Below are 22,509 nucleotides of genomic sequence, written 5' to 3'. Positions count from 1 at the left end.
TCCTATATCAGAAGGGTTGGGTTGGCTTTTTGATTTTGGTGTATTATGTATGAAAATTTGAGACTGTCTTAAAATAGATCAGTAATTGAAGCTTTATGGAAATTATCTATGGAATCTTTGGAGACTTAGCTTCTGTTTTCTTATTAAGAATTCTGCTCCCTTCTTTATTGGCCTTTAGAGAGTCCTTCATGGAAGAGACTTTCCTTCTCCCTGACAGAGTATCCCATATCCACATTAGCTATTTAAATACTTTATGGAGCATAGGGAACTTGGATAGGATTGTGTGAGCTAAGGAAATCACACAAGCATGCACACACACATACACATACACACACACACACACACACATACACACCTGTTCCTTCAGTCAGGTAGAGATAGTCTAGGAGAATGTGATTAGGTTTGTCTTTATGTAATGTTTCAGAAATGTATTCAAGTACAGGAAAGACTCACAGACACACAGATACATACACACACACACACACACACACAGAAATACAAGAAGAATTTTATGACAATCAAAAGGTTTTATGGTCATGTCCTACAGGTCTTTACTAAAATACAGCCCTATAAAGGAGGCCTTTCGTGAACACCATATGTATATAGCATCCACCATTAATTTCTTCTATACCTTATCATGTGTGTATTTATGGCAAATATCTGATCTATTTATCTGTATGACTCTTACCCACTAAGGGCTGGGACTGTTCTTTGCTGTTTAGCTTTGACATATATTTGAGTAACTGATGCACAGTGTTCACCACACGTTTGTTGATTGAATAAATACATGACTGGATGAATAGGAGTCCACCGTTCTTCACAACATATAGTTTCATGTTCAGCAAAAATGAATATAATTTTTCATTTTTTAAAGTTTTTTTTTTTAAATTTTGGTGCTGGGTTTTGAACCCAGGGCCTCATACATGCTATCGGCAAGTGCTTTGTCAGTGAATTACACCTCCCATCCATCCCAGAAAATTCCCATTTTAAGTAACTTTATTTTTATTTTTTGGTGTACCGGTCCTTCAGCTTGAACTTAGGGCCTGGGCACTGTCCTTAAGTTTTTTTTCTCGAGCTCAGTGCTCTATCACTTTGAGTCACAGCTCCACTTCTGACTTTTTTTTTTTTGTTTTTGATGTTTAATTGATCAAAGTCTCATGGATTTTCTGCCTTGGGCTGGCTTCAAACTGTGATCCTCAGCTCTCAGCCTCCTAAGAAGCTGGGATTAGAGATATGAGCCACCAGCTGCCTGGCTTAGATAATAGTTTTATTGTGTATTTATTTGGTACTCAGCTAACTATTTCATGATTTCATTCATTGATGCTTTGACTAATAATAGCCGTGGGGGAGACATACTTATTTCCTACACATACACAGATGTATGTATATGGGCATCTACATATAAGAGGTCATGGATATGGGGATGTATGCAAGCAGATAGGAATGTGTGTTGTGTGTATACATTCATGAGTGAGTGTATGTGTGTGCCTTAGCTTTCTTTTTCCCCTGGGATGGAGGTGGCTTTCTACTCAATGTATTACTTGGGCGATCGCTATCTTCTGCCTTAGGAGATGGCCCTGAGGTAAGAGAGGGGAGAAGTCCCACATAGCTCACCGCACTAGGCAGTGTTAATACAAATAACAGAGCGCTACAAGTGCTCCTCCTGTGCTAGTGAAGGATTCGAGTTGCTGGAGGGTTGGCGGGGAGGGAGAGGGGAGCACATTACCCCTGTAGTGGGGGGGGGTCCAGTCCTCTCTTTCTACTTGGGACAGAAGCAAGTGCAGTCACCCCAGTGGCCTGCATTTATAGTTATCTTGTGCCTTTTCCAGAAACTTCTGGGGAAAATAAAACATATATACATATATATGTACACACACACACACACACACACATTTGAATTTCATTTTGCCTGAAAAATCTGCATCCAATTTGAATGAAATTGAATATGTTTCAGGGCTCAAGCAGCATGTCTTCGTCTGAAGCAAAATGGAGATGAATTTCAATGAGTTGTTCCCATTATAATCTGTCTCCACCTGTAGTTTTCATCAAAAATTGCCAGGACGTGTGAGCTAATGGATGGCCAGCATTTGTCCGCTGGCAGCGGGGGTCTCGTTATCTTAGTAAGAAAGCACAAAATAATTAGTGTGATGCGTGGGCATGGTGGCTTGGGACGCCAGTGGCTTTAAGTGCGCGAGTCACATATATGGGGGTTTGAAACCTTACAGCTCTTCCCTCCAAGAAGACACCCATGCCTCATGCAGTTGACAAAGTAACAATGTGTCAGAAGATTTAATGCAACCCCAAGAGTGTGTGGTCAGTAACCACTGCAGAATGTCCATTTTAGGGTGACACACACACACACACACACACACACAGAGCTTAATTTATGATAATCCGTCATTTCACATAGCTTGGAAGCATGCTATTGGCTTGGGAGGGAAGAGTGGCGTGTTGCGTGAATCTCAGCTGAGGGGCTGCCGTCAGCCGCGGCAAAACTCTTCCCTTCCTCATCCTTATCCCAGGCCTCAGTCCCGTTTGCACGTCACAGGGCTGAGAGGGTTCCAGGTGCTGGAGATTGCACCTGTCTCCCCACACAGGGGCTTGCAAATGCCAGGGAGACTTTCCCTGGGGTTTCAGAACCAGGGGGAAATCCGGTGAGGTACGCCTGTGCAGTGGAGATGGCCGGCTGGGTTTATGTGGCAGAGAGTTTAGGTGCATTCTGGGGAATGCTGTCCGCTGCCCTTATTCCCTTCCCCCTGTCCCCCAATCCATGCTAAGATAAAAGGTGGATTTAGAAGTGTGTCAGCTGGCTGGGTACTGATGGCTCACACCTGTAATCCCCAAGAAGCTGAGATCTGAGGATCACGGGTCAAAGCCAGCTCAGGCAGATACATTCATGAGATGCTGATATCCAATTAGCCAGCAAAAAGCCCAAAGCGGAGGTATGGCTCAAGTGATAGAGTGCTAGCTGTGAGAGAAAAAGCTGAAGGAGTCGGCGCCGGCGGCTTACGCCTGTCATCCTAGCTACTCAAGAGGCTGGAAGGTCCATGAGACTCTTATCTCCAATGAACCACCAGAAGACCAGAAGTAGTGCTGAGGTTCAAGTGGTAGAGTGCTCACCTTGAGCTGAGACGCTCAGGGACAGCATCCAGGCCCAGAGTTCAAAGCCCATGACCGACCAAAAAGGAAAAAAAAAAAAAGAAAAAAAAATGCTAACTGACCTCTTGCGGTCAGAGGCAGTTTCTATTAGTTATATTCGGACTAATTTGAAAAGTAGGGCAAGTTATACTGCATGTTCTGGCCCATGGAGAATATCTCTGCAGAGGAATCAACTAACCACACTGTAGGATTCAGGGTAGATGACTGGTCTTCAAAGAATTTTAGCAGACACACTAGCAATCGTGAAGAAATGGCTCACCTACCATGGCTGAGCCATTATTTCCCAGGGCTTTCATGTTTCAGCAGCAATGAATGCTTTTCAGAAGTGATAACACTTTGAAGACGAATAAACATTATTTGTCTGATTGTGGAAAGCTTTTTTTAAAAAAAAATACTGTAGGAAAACATTTTCTTTTCAATTTAGGCTTGGTGCCATGTGCTGGTGGCTCACACCTGTCATCCTAGCTACTCAGGAGGCTGAGATCTGAGGATCACGGTTTCAAACCAGGCTGGGTATGATAGAAATCCTCGAGACACCCCTTTCCAATGAACCCTCAAAAAGCCAGGAGAGGAACTATTGCTCAAGAGGTACAGCTTCAGCTGTGAACAAAACAATGGAGTTAGAATGAGAGACCCTGAGTTCAAACCTTGCTACTGGCCTAGATAAACAAACAAATGAACAAGAAGGCTCGTAGTGATTAATAGCCGCCCCAATCACAATGCACAATTTTCAGTTATGTGTTGCTATTGCACAATGCTATATTTTAAATTTTTAATTATGCACATTTCCTTTGCTGATCTTTAGAATAGCTGACAAACGTCAATAGTATAATCCCTTTTTGTTCATTCTGTTGAATTACTGTACTTTGAATCCACAGGTCAGTCTTACATTGCAGGCACTTTAATGCATCCTTTCAATGGTAGACATCGATTTAAGAATAAGATGGTATTACGTTTTTATTATATTTTCTAATTGCAAAAAAAATGCTAAATGCTTCTTGCAAAAAGTCTGGAAAGGTTGGTAAGGCTGAGAAAAAAAATGGAATAAAAAGAGGAAGGGTACTTACCAACACCAGCATGGATAAATGGAGATTATTCCAAAGCTCACAGGACAGGAAAGAAATTCTACAAATAGAATTTTGCAAATCCCACTCTGTGCCCCTCACTTCAACAGCAGATAAAAGGGACAAAATCTTTGAGAAACACAAATTACCAAAATTTACTTAAGATGGAGTGGTAGAGCTGAAATAGCCCCATTTCTATTTAAAAAAAATTGAGTCCATAGTTAAAAACATTTCAGAAAAGAAACCCACAAACCTAGGTGTTCCATTGGTGCCTTTTAGCACAAGATTTAAAGAATAAACATAATTCTGTATGATTTTTTTTTCTAGAAAATAGAGCAGGAAGGAATACTTTGCAGCTCATTTTCTGAAAGCAGTGTTCTCTGGATAGAAAAGTCAGATACCACAAGAGAAGAGAAAGATGAAACATTAAGTGATACTGATCATGAAGATCAAGGTGGAAGTCCTCTGTAAAATATTTGCGATTGCATTGGTAATATACAGAAAGAAAAGTCCCGGATGATCATACGGATTTCAACCTAGGAATATATGACAGACTTAATATCTAAAAACAAATTAAGGGAGTCTTCTAAGTGAAATAACATCCACTCATGATAATAACTCCAAACAGAAATAAAAGAGACATTTCTTTAGTAAAATGAATTAGTCACACACAAAATTCCATACTATATTATTATTATTAGTTATTATTATTTTGTGCTGGTCTGAGGGCTTAAATTCAGGGCCTGGGCACTATCTCTGAGCGTCTTTTGCTAAAGGCTAGCGCTCTCTTACTTGAGCCCCAGCTCTACTTCTGCTTTTTAGTGCTTCATTGGAGATAAGAATCTCATGGACTTTCCTGCTGGCTTCTAACCATGATCCTCAGATCTCAGCCTCCTGAGTAGCTAGGATTGCAGGTGTGAGTCATTGGTGCCTGTCATATTGTATTATCTTTATATTCATGAAACCTTGTTCTTCTTAAAGATCAGAAACAAAGAAAGGAGTGATACAAAAAATAAAAATTAGGGGCTGGGAAGGTGGCTCAGTGGTAGAGTGCATGCCTTGCATGCATGAGGCCCTGGGTTCGATTCCTCAGCACCACATAAACAAAAAGAAAAAAGCAGGAAGTGGCGCTGTGGCTCAAGTGGTAGGAGCGCTAGCCTTGAGCTGAAGAGCTGAGGGACAGCGCCCAGGCCCAGAGTTCAGGCCCCATGACCGGACCCCCCCCCCCAAAATTATACATATTAGCGGGGCACCATTAATGCTGTTTAAAAATGTTCTTTTTAAATCACCTTGAATATATCTGTCTTCTAGAATTTTTCTGGTGGAAACTTTCAAAACCCTTTATTTCTAGGTTTTCAAAATGTGCTTCTAAGAGAATGAGGTATTACGTACCCACTCCTTAATGGTAGATCATGCGAATAGATTATCTGGGATTTTTTTTTATTGTTTTGAAACATAGGCTCACTGTGTAGTCCAGGCTAGCCTTAATATTGAGATTCACTTGCTCCTCCATCCCAAATACTGGGATTACATCCATGTACTACGATACCCTGCTGGAGTTTTTAATATGTAGAAGAATTGTAGATTTATTCTGTTCTCCATGTGCTTATCTATGTGGTAATTTTACCGCCACTGTCATGGGTCCTTGGATATTAACTTGAAGCTTTGGTTTGTGATCCAATCTTCCTTTGTTTATTTTTTGCATTGTTTCAGTCTTGAACATTGCTAGCTTTTTTTGGGGTGGGGGGCGTCGGTCATGGGGCTTGAACTCTGGGCCTGGGCATTGTCCCTCAGCTCTTCCATTGCTAGCTGCTTTAAGGGGCTCCAATTTCTCATTCATTTACACAGGTCTCATTCCCCACCCGCTCTGGCACTTTTCTACTTTCTACTCTGGTTCTACAATCACTAAGCTCTCTCCCACCTCTGCTGAGGAGCGAATGCCAGGCCCTGCGGTGTAGACCCTCTCAGTTGATAGATAAGGAACTGCATGTGTGTGTGTGTGTGTGTGTGTCCATTAATATTTCCGCACGTAGCTGTTTATATCTGTACCGAGCGAAATGCACACAGATGCTGAACTTTCCAAGTCTCCTCCGTTTAGCGCAGAAATGAGCCCTGCCCTCTCCCTGAGTCATCTATAAGCTTGCATTCTAGCAGTGCGGATCTCATCTCCACCTGCTCACCTGTCCAGTTCCAGTACCCAGGGACGGCTGGACGGTCGGTCTGTCCTCCTACCGCGCAGTGCTGGCTCAGGGGAAGTTTATCTTGCCTTTAATCTCACAGACCCAGTGATTTCCAAAGCAGCGGGAGTCTTCAACTATTCTCCTCCCTCCTTTGGGTCCGGTTGTTTCCCGCGTGTTTGGTGTAGGTAGATGGTCTGCCATGGTCTTCATTCCGTGCTAGACTCTTCCACGTGGACTCAGTACTGGGAAAACAGTGGCTACATTCATCCCGCTGAACAGTGCTGGAAAGGTCGTCGTGTGTGACGGATGTGTATCTGTCAGCGGTTACGCTTCACATGGAATGGTTGGCCACCCCCAACTCGTACTCTGTTCTTTAGTTAACTCCTTCCTGTTGGATGATTTGTCATCTCTGGCCATTGGACTGTCTCTGTAGCTTTTCTGGAATTTCACAGTCTCTCCTACTGGCTTTTTTATTTAAGATTCATCCATGATTTTTCATAACTGTATTGCTTGTTTCTATCATTATTATTATTATTGGCTTGAATTCAGAGCCTGGGCGTTGTTCCTGAACCTCTTTAAGGACTCTACCACTTGAGCCACAGCACCACTTCCAGCTTTTTTCTGAGTGGTTTATTGAAGAGTCTCATGGACTTTCCTGATCCGGCTGGCTTTGAACCATGATCCTCAGATCTCAACCTCCGGAGTAGCTAGAATGATAGATATGAGCCACTGGTGCCCCAGCTTTCTGAACTTTTTTTGTCTCAAGTCTAGCATTCTACCACTTGGGTCCCAGCTCTGCTTCTGTCTTTTTGGCTGTAAATTAGCGATAAGATTCTCACTAGCTTTGTTTCCCAGCCCAGCGTCTCACTGTGACCCTTAGCTCTGTCTCCTGAGCAGCGAGGATGACAGGCCTGAGCCACGGGCTCCAAGGCTTTCTTGTCTCACAAAGACTTCTGTGTACAGATACTATCTGATATTTTTTTTTACGTCAACACTCATGAGCAATTGAATGGATAAAATGTAGTGACTACAACAAAAACTACTGGAACTGTGGGGTGGCCATGTTTAAGGAGTGACCCTGGGTACAGCCTTCTATCTCCGGTGAAACTTAATGCAAAAATCAATCACCAATCTGATCATAAAATCCTACAGCTTTTTCAAGGAAACTTTTCATGATCTGTGGTTAGACACAGTGATCTGAGATGGATTGGAGAGGAACTCTAGAAGCATGATTCATAAATCGTATTTTGCCAAGGTTAAAAGCCTTGGCCTCATAAAAGAGAAGGAAAGGATTGGAAAGAAGTATTTCCTTCCTTCCTTCCCTCCCTCCTCCTTCCCTGCTTCCTTCCCCTCTTCCTTCCTTCCCTCCCTCCTTCCCTGCTTCCCTCCCTCCTTCCTTCCTTCCTCTCTTCCTTCCCCTCTTCCTTCCCCTCTTCCTTCCTTCCTTCCTCCCTCCCTCCCTCCCTCCCTCCCTTTCTCTCTCTTTCTTTTTCTCTCACACTCTCTTTTTCCCTCCCTCCCTCCCTCCCTCCCTCCCTCCCTTCCTTCCTTCCTTCCTTCCTTCCTTCCTTCCTTCCTTCCTTCTTACTTTTGTCAGTTATGAAGCTTGAATTCAAGGCCTGGGCCCTGTCCTTGAGCTCTTTTTGATCAAGGCTAGTGCTTTAACACTTTGAATACTTCCACTTTTTGAGTGGTTAACTGGTTAATTCTAGAACTTCAAGCAGTCTTAGTTCTACCTAAAACACACTTCCTCCAAAGAGTCTCATATCTGGCTCTCTGATCTATTTCAGTTTGCTCAAATAATTACTTCCCACAGGGGGCTGGTGGCTCACCCCTGTAATCCTAGCTACTCAGGAGGCTGAGATCAGAAGATAGAGGTTCCAATCCAGCCCAGGGTAGAAAAGTCCACAAGAGACTCTTATTTCTAATTAACCACTCAAACAAGGCAGAAGTGGAGGAAGTGGTGCTGTGGCTCAAGTGGTAGAGCGCTTGCCTTGAGCTGAAGAGCTGAGAGATAGCGCCCAGGCCCAGAGTTCAAGCCCCACGACCGAACAAAAAAAAAAAGGCAGAAGTGGAGCTGTGGCTCAAACTGGTTGAGCACTAGCCTTGAGCAAAAGAGCTCAGGGACAGTGCCCAGGCCACGAGTTCAAACCCCACACTTACAAAAAACAAATTACTTCCCTTGTAGGTGTTCCTCTTCCTTCCTGTCTCAATGACATTTCCCTATCCTTGTACTTAAAATTCTCCTTCCTTTTTCTTTTTTCTTAGCATTATCTCAATTGAGCAAATTATAAAATGTATGGGATATATATGTACATTCATTTCTATTTTACATTTACTATACGTTATGTACATGCTATTAAGAGTTAAGTTTTGTGGAGGCAGACATCTTGTATTTTCCAATGACAGATCCCAGTGCCTGGCATAGTGTAGCTGATCAATAAATACCTGCTTGAAAGAAATTAGGTTGACAGATATTATGGTGTTTGAATAGCAAATTCCAATCATTTTTATGTGCTTTATATCCTTAATAATTTAATGCAGAGTTAGTGAATCCACATTAGATACCATTATCTTTATATTAGGATCCTTAATTATAAGACTTAAACTACTTATTTCTGGTTTTATGACACTGCTTGTATGTCTCTGTCTTTCTGTCTTTCTTATTAGTTTTTGTGGGAATTTATCACGGAGGAAATTAACGATGTTCTTCTATTTTTGTAGAGCTTTTGTGAAAGGTCTGAAGTGTAAGCCAGAACGATCAAGTACATGGATGAAAATAGTTTGGTTTTGAGAGGGAGAAATTCCATTGTAATAGTCCAGTCTTTGTTCTAGGCCTCATGCATGTAAAGTATGGAAGGGGAACCCAGGGATGTAGGTAGGGACTCCAAGAAGGAAGGAATCATTTCACAGGTTTCATGAAACACATGGTGTTAAGATCCCGGAAGCAGAAGGACGTCCACTTCCATGTTTTCCCTTGCCACTTCCGTTCAAACAGAGGTTTTTCTAGATACCTACCCTGAGAAGGAGAGGGTACAAGAAAAAGCACTTGGGTTTACCGAGTGTTATTTCCAGCCGGCATTATGGCTGCCTGTGCGCTCAGCTCAGGCTTAGCTCAAGCTTCAAATTTGAAAATAGACGTGCTGCTCTTTCTCCTCGATGAAAAGACTCACAAGGGGACAGGGATTTTTAAAAAGCAGTTTATGTAATGAGAGCCGTTTAGATTTAAATGTCCGCTCCTTCTCTGGCAAGCCCTTTGCAGAAAGCCGTGAAGTGAGCACTCTGGCCGCTGTGGGATTCCAGGGGGGAGGCCAGGCAGCCCTCCGCTTCCTGGTGAAGGTGGCATTGTGGGTGGAGACAGTGACATCAAACTCTACCAATGCCAAGGGCTTCTTTGCAGTCAGTTAGCAGGTGCAGCGGGGGGGGGGGGTTGTGGACTAACCCTCCCCCAGGAAGGGGAGGGGGTGAGGGTAAGTATTACAAAATAAATAAATACAAAAGCAAAACTAAAGCATCGCAGGAGGGACTGAGTGCCATGGGACGGAAGTATGGAGAGGCTGTAGTAAGAGGACTGTGTGAGATGGGAAGAGGGAAAAGCACTTTCAGAGGGCAGGAGGAGGGGGCTGGGAAGGTGGCTCAGTGGTAGAGCGCTTGCCTTGCATGCCTGAGGCCCTGGGTTCGATTCCTCAGCACCACATAAACAGAAAAAGCCAGAAGTGGCGCTGTGGCTCAGGTGGTAGAGCGCTAGCCTTGAGCTGAGGGACAGCGCCCAGACCCAGAGTTCAGGCCTCACGACCGACAAAAAGAGAAAAGAAAAAAGAGGAATGGAGGAAACTCCATCTCTGTCCAATAGAGTCTCTCTCATAGCTTGGAGAAACCAGAAGCACAAATCTCAGTTGTTGGGAATGTTTGCTTTCTTCGTCTGCCCCAAGATGAATGAAAGGAAGCTGGGATGTCAAGATTTTTCAGATCATCATTGTGATCTGTTAGCTTCCTTGGGGTCTGGTCTGGTCGTGTCATTTGCAGACATGACTGAATGATTTATTGGCTCTCCTTTGGAGAGCAAGTAATAATGCTTTATTTAATTAATGTGTGTGTGTGTGTGTGTGTGCGTGTGTGTGTGCCAGCACTGGGGCTTGCTCTCAGGGCCTGGGTACTGTCCCTTAGCTTTTTCATTCAAGGCTGGTGCTCTATCACTTGAGCTCCTGTTTGACCTCTAGCTTTTCTGCTGATTCTTGGGAGATAAGAGTCTCATGGACTTGGCTGTCCTGGCTTCAAACTGTGATCCTCAAATCTCAGCCTCCTGAGTAGCTTGGATGACAGGTGTGAGCCCCCCTCCCCCCTGCCACGGGCTCGTAACACAGTTCTTTAAAGACCTGAGATTTCCAACAGGATTTCTGATGGTTTTAGGAAAGACAGCATGATGCCGATGGGCATGACAGTGCAGATAATTAGTCAAAGCTCCAAGGAGACACCAGGAGAGGCAGAACCCTGGACTTGGGAGCTGCTGGGGGGTGTCTGGCAGCCCTCACGGCAGCAGGAGGTAGGGAGGTGACAGACAGGCAAAGCAGATGTTCTGTGGAGCTTCCCATCTGGACGGAAACTTGGGGTTGCGTCTGTGTTTCGCAGCCATGCAGCAAGCGAGCGCTGCGGCGATGCATCTTCATTAGACGAACGGGGCCTGGGGAAGAGGAAAAAAGTCATCAGCACTCACCGAGATCCCAGGGTCGAGGAGATCCAGAATCATACCCTGGCAGTGGTGGTGGAGAAGGAAGGAGAGAGTCAGGGGACTGAAACAGGCCCGAGAAGAGTGTGTGTGTGTGTGTGTGTGTGTGTGTGTGTGTGTGTGTCTGAAAGAAGACTTGTGGAAGAGTGGTGGGGGAAATAATCCAGACCGGAGCAGCTGTGGAGTGGCCACTCCCTTGGCCTTTCCCACCCTGCACATCCTGCAAGAATCTTTGCATTCACTGCTCACATCGGCCCACACCATGCACTTTTCTCCTTCTCTCTTGAAGAGCTGGCCTCCTCTCCGCGTTGACAGCACCAAGGATTTCCCCATCAGCCCGGATTCCCCTTCCCCAGAGGTTGGGCACACCTGTTCCTTCTGTCATTTGCTCCACTCCCCTCCCCAGGGAGCCTGAGCCCCGTTCGTTCCCCTGCTCTGTGCTCAGGTGCCTTGGCGGCGGGCCTTCCAGACTCTGTGCTCAGCGGAGCTGCACGCACGTGTGGGCTGGTGCGCCCCTCCCCTTCGATCGCCTCACACCCCACGATGAGAACAAGGCACTGTGGTGATCCAACCTGACAGAGGAGGAAACGAGCCTAAGGATTTTATGAAAAATCAAACCGCTATCGATCTCAGAGTCTAATCTTTTTACTTAAGCTATTCAGTCCCATCGTAAGCTTTGATTTTTTTTTCCTTCTTCTTTTTCTCTTTCTTTCTTGGCAGCCCTATAGACCCAAAGAGAAGGATTTGAACATATGATTTAGCTGGTTAATAAAGCTGTCTTTATAAACAGGTGAGGTGGTGGTGGGGGAGGAGGGAAGGAGGGGTGATTGTGTTTTGTCATGGTGACAAAATGCTTGGGTCTACAACAGGCAGAATGGAAGAGAGCATTGGCTTTGCTCATGGTTGTTTCCTTCATCCCTCCCTGCTTTTATTCCAGCATGGGGATTGGTGCCATTCAGGGCCGGTCTTACCCTCTTAACCAATCCTCTCTGAGATCACCTTCACCTCACCCCCCAGCAGGGTGTGTTTACCAAGCTCCTCAATGCTTCTTGGCCCAGTGAAGTTGATCCTCAAGTTTAACCCTCTCCATGGCTCTTGCCTGGGTAGAAGAAGCTTTTCTGAAGCCGAAGGCAGTACACACCCAGGAGACTCTTACTCCCCAAGCACGGGTGATCCAAGTTTCCTCTACTTGAATCACCAAAGCGTCTACACGTCTGTGTGTTAGGCAGAGGCCTGGGCCTAGGGTTTCCCGTGAAGAGTAGATGGGGGCTATGTTGGACAAAAGGAAAGGAGAGCAACTGAAGATTCAGATCTAGAACTTTCTCAGTGGCAGTCCAGCCCCTTTGTGGAACTCTCAAAGTATCTCACTTTCTTCCTGGGCCTCTCGAAGCAGAAAGGGAAGGCAGGGGGCACTGCCGTGGATGGGATGTGGTGAGAGGGTATGTATGGAAGCATCTGCCCTCTTGCTCCTCACAGTGCAAGCAGCCTGATCTGTTCCACGTGGAACTTAGGCTGCCCTGTACTGACTTGATGGGTGGCCATTGCAGTAAACTGACATGAAGGATGCCGTGGTGTTATCCTGTACAGGAAACTAGATACTCTCACACAAAAAAGATCTAAGCGACGGATCCTTGGAGAATTTTCTTTTTTTTTTTTTCCCGGTGAGGGTATCTGGAGGGGTTGTTCTCTTTGTTGTTGTTTGCTTGGGTTTACTTATTTTTGCATTACAAAGTCTTCCTTGTTGCCAAGGAATCATACACACTGGAAGTGAAATGAAGAGTTGGTAGAGGGGTATAAACCCAAAAATGCATTAAAAAAAAAAGAATGGAGTGTAGTAGGTAACTCATTCATTATTAGGCTACTGGGTTTGCTAAATCTGAAAAGAAAACTGGTTTTTGAGAGCAGGGCTGGCAGACCTCACGCTCACGCTCCTCCAACCCCGGCCTTCCTGCTAACGAGACCACAGGCCGGCGTCCCTTCTGACTCTGAAAATCTGTCTGTCATGTTTGAATGCATCCTCTTGCCACTAAAAATACCGTACCAGCCTAATGAGATTGAGTTTTCATGAAAGTTTAGAATTCATCAGGCAAATAATACCTGTGGATCAGTCTTCATGGGCAGGTTTGAGGTTGTGGGGATGCTGTCAATGTGATCCCTTTTTTTTTTTTTTATTCTTCTGTTTCTTCCCAGGCCTAGAAAAGTCTCCTTCTCCTCCTCCCCTCTCTCCTCTCCCCCCTTTCCTCTCCCCCTCCCCTTCCCCTTCCTCCTCCTCCTCTTCCTCCTTTACCTCCTCTCCTTTTCCTTCCACTTCCCTTTCCCCTTCTCCTTCCCCTTCTCTTCCTTCTTCTCTGGCAAGATCCACCCCCCCCCACATGTCTTTTAAATTGTAGCTTGTTCTTTGTTGCTATTTCTTATTATGCCATAGATTAAATTCAAGAAAGGACGCAAGGAATCAGATGTAGTGCTTTTGGTAAAATGAAGAATATTTTCAGGAGACAATCCTGCAAGTGTTGCTTCAGCAAGCCTTTCTTCCTAGCTTCGCCTGCGTGGCTGGGGCTTGGGGAGCTTGCCTTGGTTATGGCTGGAGCCCTTGGCACATTCAGATGTGGACCCAGTGCCTGTCTTTGCTCTGCTTTTACGTGGCTACAGATCACCTGTTTTCTCTTTTATTCTTTCTTTTAACAAATCTCAATCTTTTTTTTTTCTCGCCTGGGTTAGAGAAGTATTAAGACAACCCCATTTCAGTTCTTTTTTTTACTCACTCTAATAAGTTGTTGGTACAAGAGAAAAAAAAAAAAACCAGCCAGTGGATTCCAAAGAATGGCTAAATGACAATAATTATGTAGGCGGTATTCTTCTTCTGGATTATGGATAACAACATATGCATCAATATTCAATCAAAGTGATTTCTAGTCACTTCAGTCTTTTGTTTCAAACGGGAGTAGAATGTTCGCCCCTCCTCCCCCCCGGCGTGGGTGTGGGTAGAACTGTTTTCAGCAAAGATTTTAATTGTGTAATTTGACTTTTTCTTTTGGTAGCTAGCGTGCTGGATGTAATGGGTATATATTTTATATATATATATGTATATATATATATATATGCCTTTTTCATCTAGCATTCTTTTTCAATCAAATCGATTTAAAGATTCTTGTTTGGGTTAAGTCAGATTTGTCAGCTCTTCAATCAGTTTGTAGTACATTGTAGAGGAATGTACTCACAACAGAGCTCAGCTGTCAAGCGGTGACAACTTTGAATGAGGACGATTTTCAAAAAATTATGAGTGAGATATTTTAAATGTCTCCTTGACATCCCCGAGCACTGTTCAAAATACTTCATCAGAGGCAGGGTGCTTTAAAAATGTACTTGAAAATTAATGTAAGGAGTGTCATCTGCCTGCAGGCTTTGCCTTAGCGAGTGAGGCTGTGGCAGTCTAGGAGGGACTGCCGTGAATCCATCCACCTGGGCTGGGAGATCTCATCAAGGGGCGTGGGAAGGGCCTGGAGCTAAGTCAAAACAGATGAAGCTTGATTCCAAGTCCTGTTGGTACCTGTTTGAGCCAGGGGGCGGATGGCAAACTCCATTTATCCTTTGCCAGGAGGATTGTGTGATGTCGTGATTTCTCTGAGGAGCCATTTCCACCTTCTCTATGCGTGGGAGACATAAGCTATTTTCCTAACCCCAGCTCTTAACAGAGCCCGTGATGGCGGAGAGACAAAACCTCGGCTACTTATCTTAAATAAGTCTCTTAAGGAGTGAAGAACTATCTCAGGCCTGAGGCTGTCCTAAGTTAGCTCCTTCTAAATCCAAGAGACCCCGTTTCCTTCTAGCACCTGGATGGATTTTCCAGGGGATACTTAATTGGTGAATTCTACGGAGCTGTGAACTTTGGTAGTAAATGTTCACCGTTGGTGTCTGGTAAATCTGTGTGCTGTGTGTGCCCCTTGTCACAGAGATTTAAGAACTCCCAGGGGCCAGGAGAGTGCAAGGTACTGGGTCATGAGGAGAGATGTCATTGATCTTCAGGTAGTTCTGTCTTGTCTTTGCATAGAGTCTCTGATCTTCGAAGATGACTCAAAGAGAAATCAGAGTCCCCAAATTCAAGGAGAGACCAAAAACAAACAAACATAAAACCCCAGGTTGTAAGAGCCAAAAGAAATGCTGGCAGCTACTGTCCCTTGAACCACGGTGACATCTCTTCTGTCAGTGTGCCTGCTTTTCTCTCTGGACAGAAGGGCAGAGGTCGTTCAGGGGCATGGAAGACGGCTGACCATCAGTGAAGTCGGCAGATGTCCTGTTAGAACATGGCTATGAGTGAAGTCGTAGGGTTTGGTGATGAGGGTGAAGTTCAGGCGGGGTGGGTGGGGTGGGTGGCGTTGGGTTGGCTACAAGCTATGTGGAAGAGGCCAGACAAGAAGCATGAGAGGGATTATGGTGGCGAGAGAACTTGATATTTTATGTATTTTTTGGGGGGGAAAAATATCCCTGGCTAAAGCAGGTTTTAGAAAGGGCTTTGGAAAGGGTTTAACAACAAGGGAAGGCATTTTTAATTCTTTATGTAGAGACGTAGTGACTAGGCTGGCAGCAGACATAATGATTTCATTTGTGCCAGCATTCTCAGGGCTCTTGAAGTAGATATTCTATTCTCCCTCCCCGCCCCCGCCCCGTCCCTCATCAGAGAATGTCTAGTGGTACAGGGTGTTGCTATGTGACTTATATATTCTATGGGTAGCTTCTAGAACAGAAGAGACAATTAGGTTGGCTAAATGCATCTTGGATCCCTGTGTGAGCTTATCTATGGATTTTCTCCTGAGGTGTTTAAATATTTCCCCCGTGATTTAGGTTTCATCAAACAAAGAAGATCTGATTTAAGATGATTCTCCTGGTCAGAAAGCCATGGCTGCCACAATCTACCAGTCACCCAGAGCTATTGATCCTGGGATAAAGACTCATTTATCAGAGAATTCAAAATAAAACACAATGTATGCTCCTGGCTAGCAAATGGGTGGGTAGGATTCCATCTTCCCGAGGCCCGCCTGTCTCAGCATTCTCTCAATTATCTGGGTGAAAAATGACCATCAAATATTCGTTTTTTTTTTGTCTTGCTATTTTATTTTTTCCCCCATTATTCTTAATTCAAACTCCAAGATGGTTAAGATTTCAGAAAGTCCACCCATCGCCTTCACGGCCTTGTCCTGTCCTGTGTACTTACAATTGTCCTTTCGGACAAAGCACTAATGGATGTTTGGAAACGGTCTCTTCCATAAGCGAGGCCAGCGTTCTGAGCCCTGCATTCTGTAGGAGGTTAGCACAGGGCCTCGGGGAAAGTCAGGCATCTGCATGCAACTTTGGCCTGGCACAGCAAGCTTCTTGTAGGAACCATATCATCACATTCCGAGAGCTGCTGTCCAGGTGTAACGGGGTGGGGGCCGGGGAGGACTGCTTTTCATTAGCATTGTTGTTGGATTCTGTAATCTGCACGGAGTAGCAAGCAGAATGACCATGAGAAGATAATTAAGTGGCCTCTTTATTATCCTAGAGAGGGGGTTAGAATAAAAGTATTCACCGTTCTGGTGATTGCAAAGCCTGTGAAAGAGAGGAATCTGTTCTCCATGCAGTTCTTTTACATTATGTTTATATATATATATGTTTATATATTATATATGTTTTTATATATATATATATAAAAGAATTGCATGAAGTACAGATTCCTCTCATTTTTTACATGTAGATGTTTTATATATATATATATATATATATATATATATATATATATATCTTCCCCCCTCTGGAATATTGTGTATTTTGTAGGACAAGAGGCTCTTGACTACAGGTCGGCATTAACATACTTGCAATGTAGCAGCAGTCGAAGCAGATTGTACAAAAGCACCCGGTGTTTAATCAGTGAAGTTCAAAACCAAGGTTTCTCTTGACTAGGGCTGTTTAGAGCCTCCAAATATTGCAACAGATGGGTTCCTTAAATTGAAATTCTTTTGATAATGATTAAGGATTTTTCTTGTACTTTTTTTCCTTTCTTTCTTTCTTTCTTTTTCTTTCTTTCTTTCTGTTTAAAAATGATGAAAATAAAACTTTCACTGGCAGTCTTTGAAGATGACAGGAGCTCTATCAGGAAATTATAATTTTTGTGAGATTCATTTTTAAGCAAGTGGATGCTTTTGCTCCTCTGGACCGGATGATGTGATTTTTCTGCATTTGAATAAAAGTGTTCACTTGAGTTTACAAAAAACAAAAGACAACAACAAATAACTTGGAAGCAATCTTATAATTGTAAAAACAGGCCCTGCTTCATTTCTTCTACTTACCCGAAATTGAAGGCCCCTCAAAACTGTAGATTTCTAGTGAAAAAGAAGAGAGAGAGATGATTCCAACAAAATTATTAAATGATATATCTGTCATTGCATGGAATATGATTACCTCTAATAAATAAACAAAAACTAATCAATGACTTCTATGGCCCAATGGTGGTACTCATATATCTGTCCCCTAATTCTCTCTGGGTGACATTATATAACGTTGCATCAATACCTGTAATGAAGAAATATTGTTAATTCTTAATGAATTCTTGCTTCTTGTAATTGCAGAGATACTTAAAACATTTCCAGAGATTTACCTACCATACTCTCAATCGCTTTCCCAAACTCATCACAGTTGATTATGTTGACTAATGTATTAGATCTTCTAGAAAATGTGCCGTGTTGGCTATATACCAACACATTATTAATTTAGTAACCATGTACCTAACGAATTAATTCTATATATTTATTGAATCTCAACAAAGCATGTTTGTTGTATGGTATGCTTGGTTAATCTCTGAAGAATAATCTGTTTTATTAAAAAGTATCAATAATTATTGATTGGACTGGAGAAAAGGGGTGGAATTCTGCAGTGGGAAATTTGTGCTAAGTACAAATGGAACATTATATAGAATCAGAGAATTTTTTTTTGTCTCGGAAAGAGACATTTTTATTATCGACATGTTTTGTGCCTTGGATGGCAGACTGAATATGGGTGGAAAAAAATCAATATTAAATGCATTTTATTTAAATTAAAAAATATACATCACATCCAAATGCAACAGCTCAATAGTTGTACCAGGACAATCTGAAAGTTGTTAATACACCAGCAGGAGGCCCTGTCTATGCAAAATAAGATGAAATTTACTATGTGCCAGAGTTCCAGATTGCCGGCTGCATTTTGCCTTCTGATATACGGGAAAGCTCAATACAATGTGCTATGTGAGAAAAGAAATCAGTTTATGGGTTTATGTTATTATTTCTAGTAGAACAAGCTGCATTGACTCTGTGTGTGAAACACTCAAGTGGTCTCTTCTTTATTCTATATTTTCCATTTGTATATTATGAATTCTTCTGGAGGTCTTCTTTTTTTTTTCCCTTGAAATTCATTACCTTTAAAGGAACGAGTCATAACGCTCCATATATTTAAATCTGTATTTGCATAACTGATTTGAAAGTGTCGTTTGTTAGAAGCTTGAATTTTCTGATGCGATTATCCTGTGGCAGTGCATTCTTGCCACTGTGAAATGTCAAGGGTGATGTGTTGCTAGAGATTCTTGTTGTTATTCTTATTTTCTTTGCCAAAGTAGGCAAACAATGCAGGAAGCCAAGGGGGTGGGGGCTGGTTAATCTACCCGGCTCCCACCTGGAAGAGATGCATCTCTGCCGTTGGCACCTCCTCTTTTCCGACAGACACTTCCTGTTGGTCCTCGAATTACCTAGAAGTGAGCAGCTGCTCGTGAACTTGCATGCTCACCTTCCTGGTGAGATCATCATCCCGAGCCTTTGACTTGCACCTCAGATCCCACTACCCAGCCTGAAATGATTCCTTTATATTTTCACAACACTTCACCAGTCTATCGTATTAAAACAAAACAAAAACCCAAACTCCTTGCGTTCGTCGTTCATTATGCATGTATTGTTCTTCTGAACGGGTGTTTGTTTGTGATGACTTCCCTAGCGTTTAATAGCTGGAGTAATCAAGCAGCTTGCTCCTTATTATCTCCCCGGATTCTGCACAATGGTGCACACCTAACAGGTGCTCTCGATAAATATTTGTGGTATGATTGAATGTATGCAATAGGCTTTCCATTGTGGTTTGGATTTTTTTTGCAGTAATCTCTTGGGAATGTTCTCTGGTCCCCACCATTTTGCCAGGATGGAGCCGGGTGCTCACCAGGCCGTATACCACCCCAGCTTTGTCAACTACTCAGGGCGTGAATGGTCAGTCAGGGCACTGGGTAGAACTCTGTTTTCTCTAATGTTCTAGTTGCTTCAGAAGGGCAGTTAATCTTTCATAGACACAAACCTGAATAGATTCACAACAGATGCTTGAGACAAATCGAGTGGATGATTATTAGTAGACCAGCCCAAACCCAAACCAAACGTTGTAGAATTTCAAGTGTTGCGAGTTTTTGGATGACACCCGAGGGCCCGTGGTTCAGCTTTTGTTCAGCAGTTTGTGACACATCGCATACTGTGGGTTAATAGAGAAAAGGGGATCTTTGGCGAACGGCTTCTTCAGTTTGGGCCATGATGACCAACTGGGTTCTGAGTGGTTATCAAGGAGAGGAAAAAGAACTTTCGGGGGTTAAACTGCGGCAGATCAGTTGGATAACAACAGTCCTTGTAGGAAAAACATTATGACTCAATGCAGTGGAGATTGGCAGCTACAGGTTGAATGATATAAAACCAGCAATGATCTAAATCCTGTCTCAGGATGAGTAACCCATCAAATCAGTGAAAGATGATTCATTTCTCCTCCTCAACTACGATGGGGAAAGTTCCCCTTCTCCTCTACCTCCTACCCTCTCATTATTCCAATTTGATGCCTTACCTGCTAGGAATCCTGTGGTGATCTGACGTTAGAACAACTTGCCCCCATACCAGGCCTTCCACTCATGGCTTTATATTTACTTGGCCTGCTTGCTCACTGCTGGCACTCTACCGCTTGACCCATGTTTCCACCTCAGCATTTTGCTACTTAGATGGAGATGGAAATCTCAGACTTTTTTTTTTCCTTTTGGCCCGGGCTGTCCTTGAACCTGGATCCTTGGGGTCTCAGTTTCCTGAGTATCTAGGATTGCAGATGTGAGCCGCTGACTTCCAGCTTAGAATAGCTTTTACAGCTCCCAGAAAACTTGGGGTTGGTTGTTTTGTTTTTGTTTTTGTCTCTTGACTGCTCGGCCTTTGTGTGCAATAAATTCTGCAGTAGGTGTTTGGGATAAAACCTCCTTGATGATAAAAATTTGACTTCTTCCTTCTCCCTCCACTACGATTACCCTGCTCAGCTCTTTCTCTTTCTCCCAGGGATAGCATTAAAATCCCTTCCCTTTCTTACTGCCCATGTCTTCAATCAGGTCTTTCAAAGGGTAGCCATCTTTAAAACAGTTGGTCAGCTGATGTACCTTTCTCTCATGGTCTCCTTCCACCCCACAGTGACTTCCTATTACATTGGGAATATCTCTATCTATCTATCTATCTATCTATCTATCTATCTATCTATCTATCTATCTATTGATCTATCTATCTATCCTGATTTATTATCTTTATTTGACAAAGGCGTTTGGTTTCAACATGTCAGCTTGTAAGTAAAATGCATCTTGATCCACATAATGTTCTTTCTCATCTCCCCCAGCCTCATTCTTCCCCCACAGGTTGGCAGGGGCTAGCATATCATAACTGATTGACAAGGGAGCTTGTGTTGAAGTCTGAGGTGACCTTGAACTATGGTCTTCCTGATTTCAGCATCCCAAGTAGCTAGGATGATAGGCCTGAGCCACTGAAGCCTAACTCCCAAAATTTTTATTATTATTGTTGTTGTTGTTTTGAAAACCAGTGTCCTCACCCCCTCTGGCTTACCATGTGCCTTAGTTAGCTTGCTAACTCTCTCCAGCCACCCTGACCTGCGGACATCTGTCCTGCAGAGAGAGCACATTCCTTTCTACCACAGGACCTTGGTGCTCAGAGCTTCCTGAGTTATTCTCATGCCTCTGTTCTTTACTTCCTTAGTCCTTCTCACCCTGTCTACTCCCGTTCCTGCTTCGCAATGGCACTCTTTAACCATTTCATTTTACTTTAGCATACTTACTCTTTTCTCATCGAAGGTGGCATTCATCCCTCCCATTCTACTAGAATATATCTTGTATTGTTGTACGGTGAGGAAACTGAGAAGCTGCATTTTGAGAGGTGGAATTGGGAGTCTTTATTAAAAGGCAGGTGACTGCGTAGAAGAGCAGCAGCCCAGAACAGAGCTAGCACGGAGCTAGCATCCTGTGTCTGGGTGGAGACCAAGCCTTCACAGCCCTAACAAAAGTGTTATCTGTAAAAGGACGCCATGATGACCGGAGACGGAGACAGGACATGGGACATGACCAAGGAGATGTGTGGTATGGCCTAATGAGGCCTGTTCTGGTCCAGACCTAATTCGGGTCAGCGCCGGGGGCAGGTCCACAGGAATTCCCAGTACCAGGCACTGGACTGACAGATTCAGTAACCTATCAGCAAGTGCCCACCGCTGCTTCCAGGGATCCAGACATGCCCATCACCTGGGAGGCGGGGGTGGGGGCATTTCCTTCCCCCAGCAAGAAGAACAAGATGCCAGCCCCTCCCACCCACCAGGTGGCCAATATGGCGCCCGCCAGACCTGACCTCCTTACTTCAGTGTGGACTTATTTGTTTAATGAGCATTCGCTAGTGAGGCCAGGGTAGCTTTAATGGTGACATTTCCACACGTGTCCCACAAATTCCAATCCTTAGTGAGCTTTGTGTTTCAAGGGTTTGAGATTCCATTGTCTGGCCATATCAGGGTGTGCTATTCTTTCTTACTTGTGCTGTTCATCTGACAGCTAACATCATCATCATCATCATTATTATTCTTTTGGTCTTTGGACACTGTATGGAAATACGTTTATGTCTGGAGATTGCCTTGGTGAAAGGTGTTTTTATGAGAAATGATCAATACAAATGATGACATTTACATGAAGCTCCCCCTTTCCCCCTATGAAATGATTTCTTTAGAAAATTTTACTCCCTTTAATCTTTCCAATCTGCCATAAGATTATCTGCGCAACTGGTAGGAGACTGGCTGGTGGTCTCCTCGTAGAGGGACCGCAGCATGGAAATGGCGCTTAGAGTATTTGAGCAAAGTACATCAGGATTAATGTGCTGTTGTTTTCGTTTTGATCTCTAAGCAGTTTAAATTCATACGGGCCTCTGTTGCGGGTGGGAGAGAGCCGCAGATAATTTGTGCTTTTAATGATAGGTTCTTCCAGATCTCTCCATGACAAAATTACCTTTTACTTATTTAGTTATGTTCTTGCCACTTACAAATGCAAGACAAAGCAGCT

Source organism: Dipodomys ordii, unplaced genomic scaffold, assembly GCF_000151885.1.
Source record: "Dipodomys ordii isolate 6190 unplaced genomic scaffold, Dord_2.0 Scaffold112, whole genome shotgun sequence".
Lineage (NCBI taxonomy): Eukaryota > Metazoa > Chordata > Mammalia > Rodentia > Heteromyidae > Dipodomys > Dipodomys ordii.
This window is presented reverse-complemented; position numbering follows the sequence as displayed.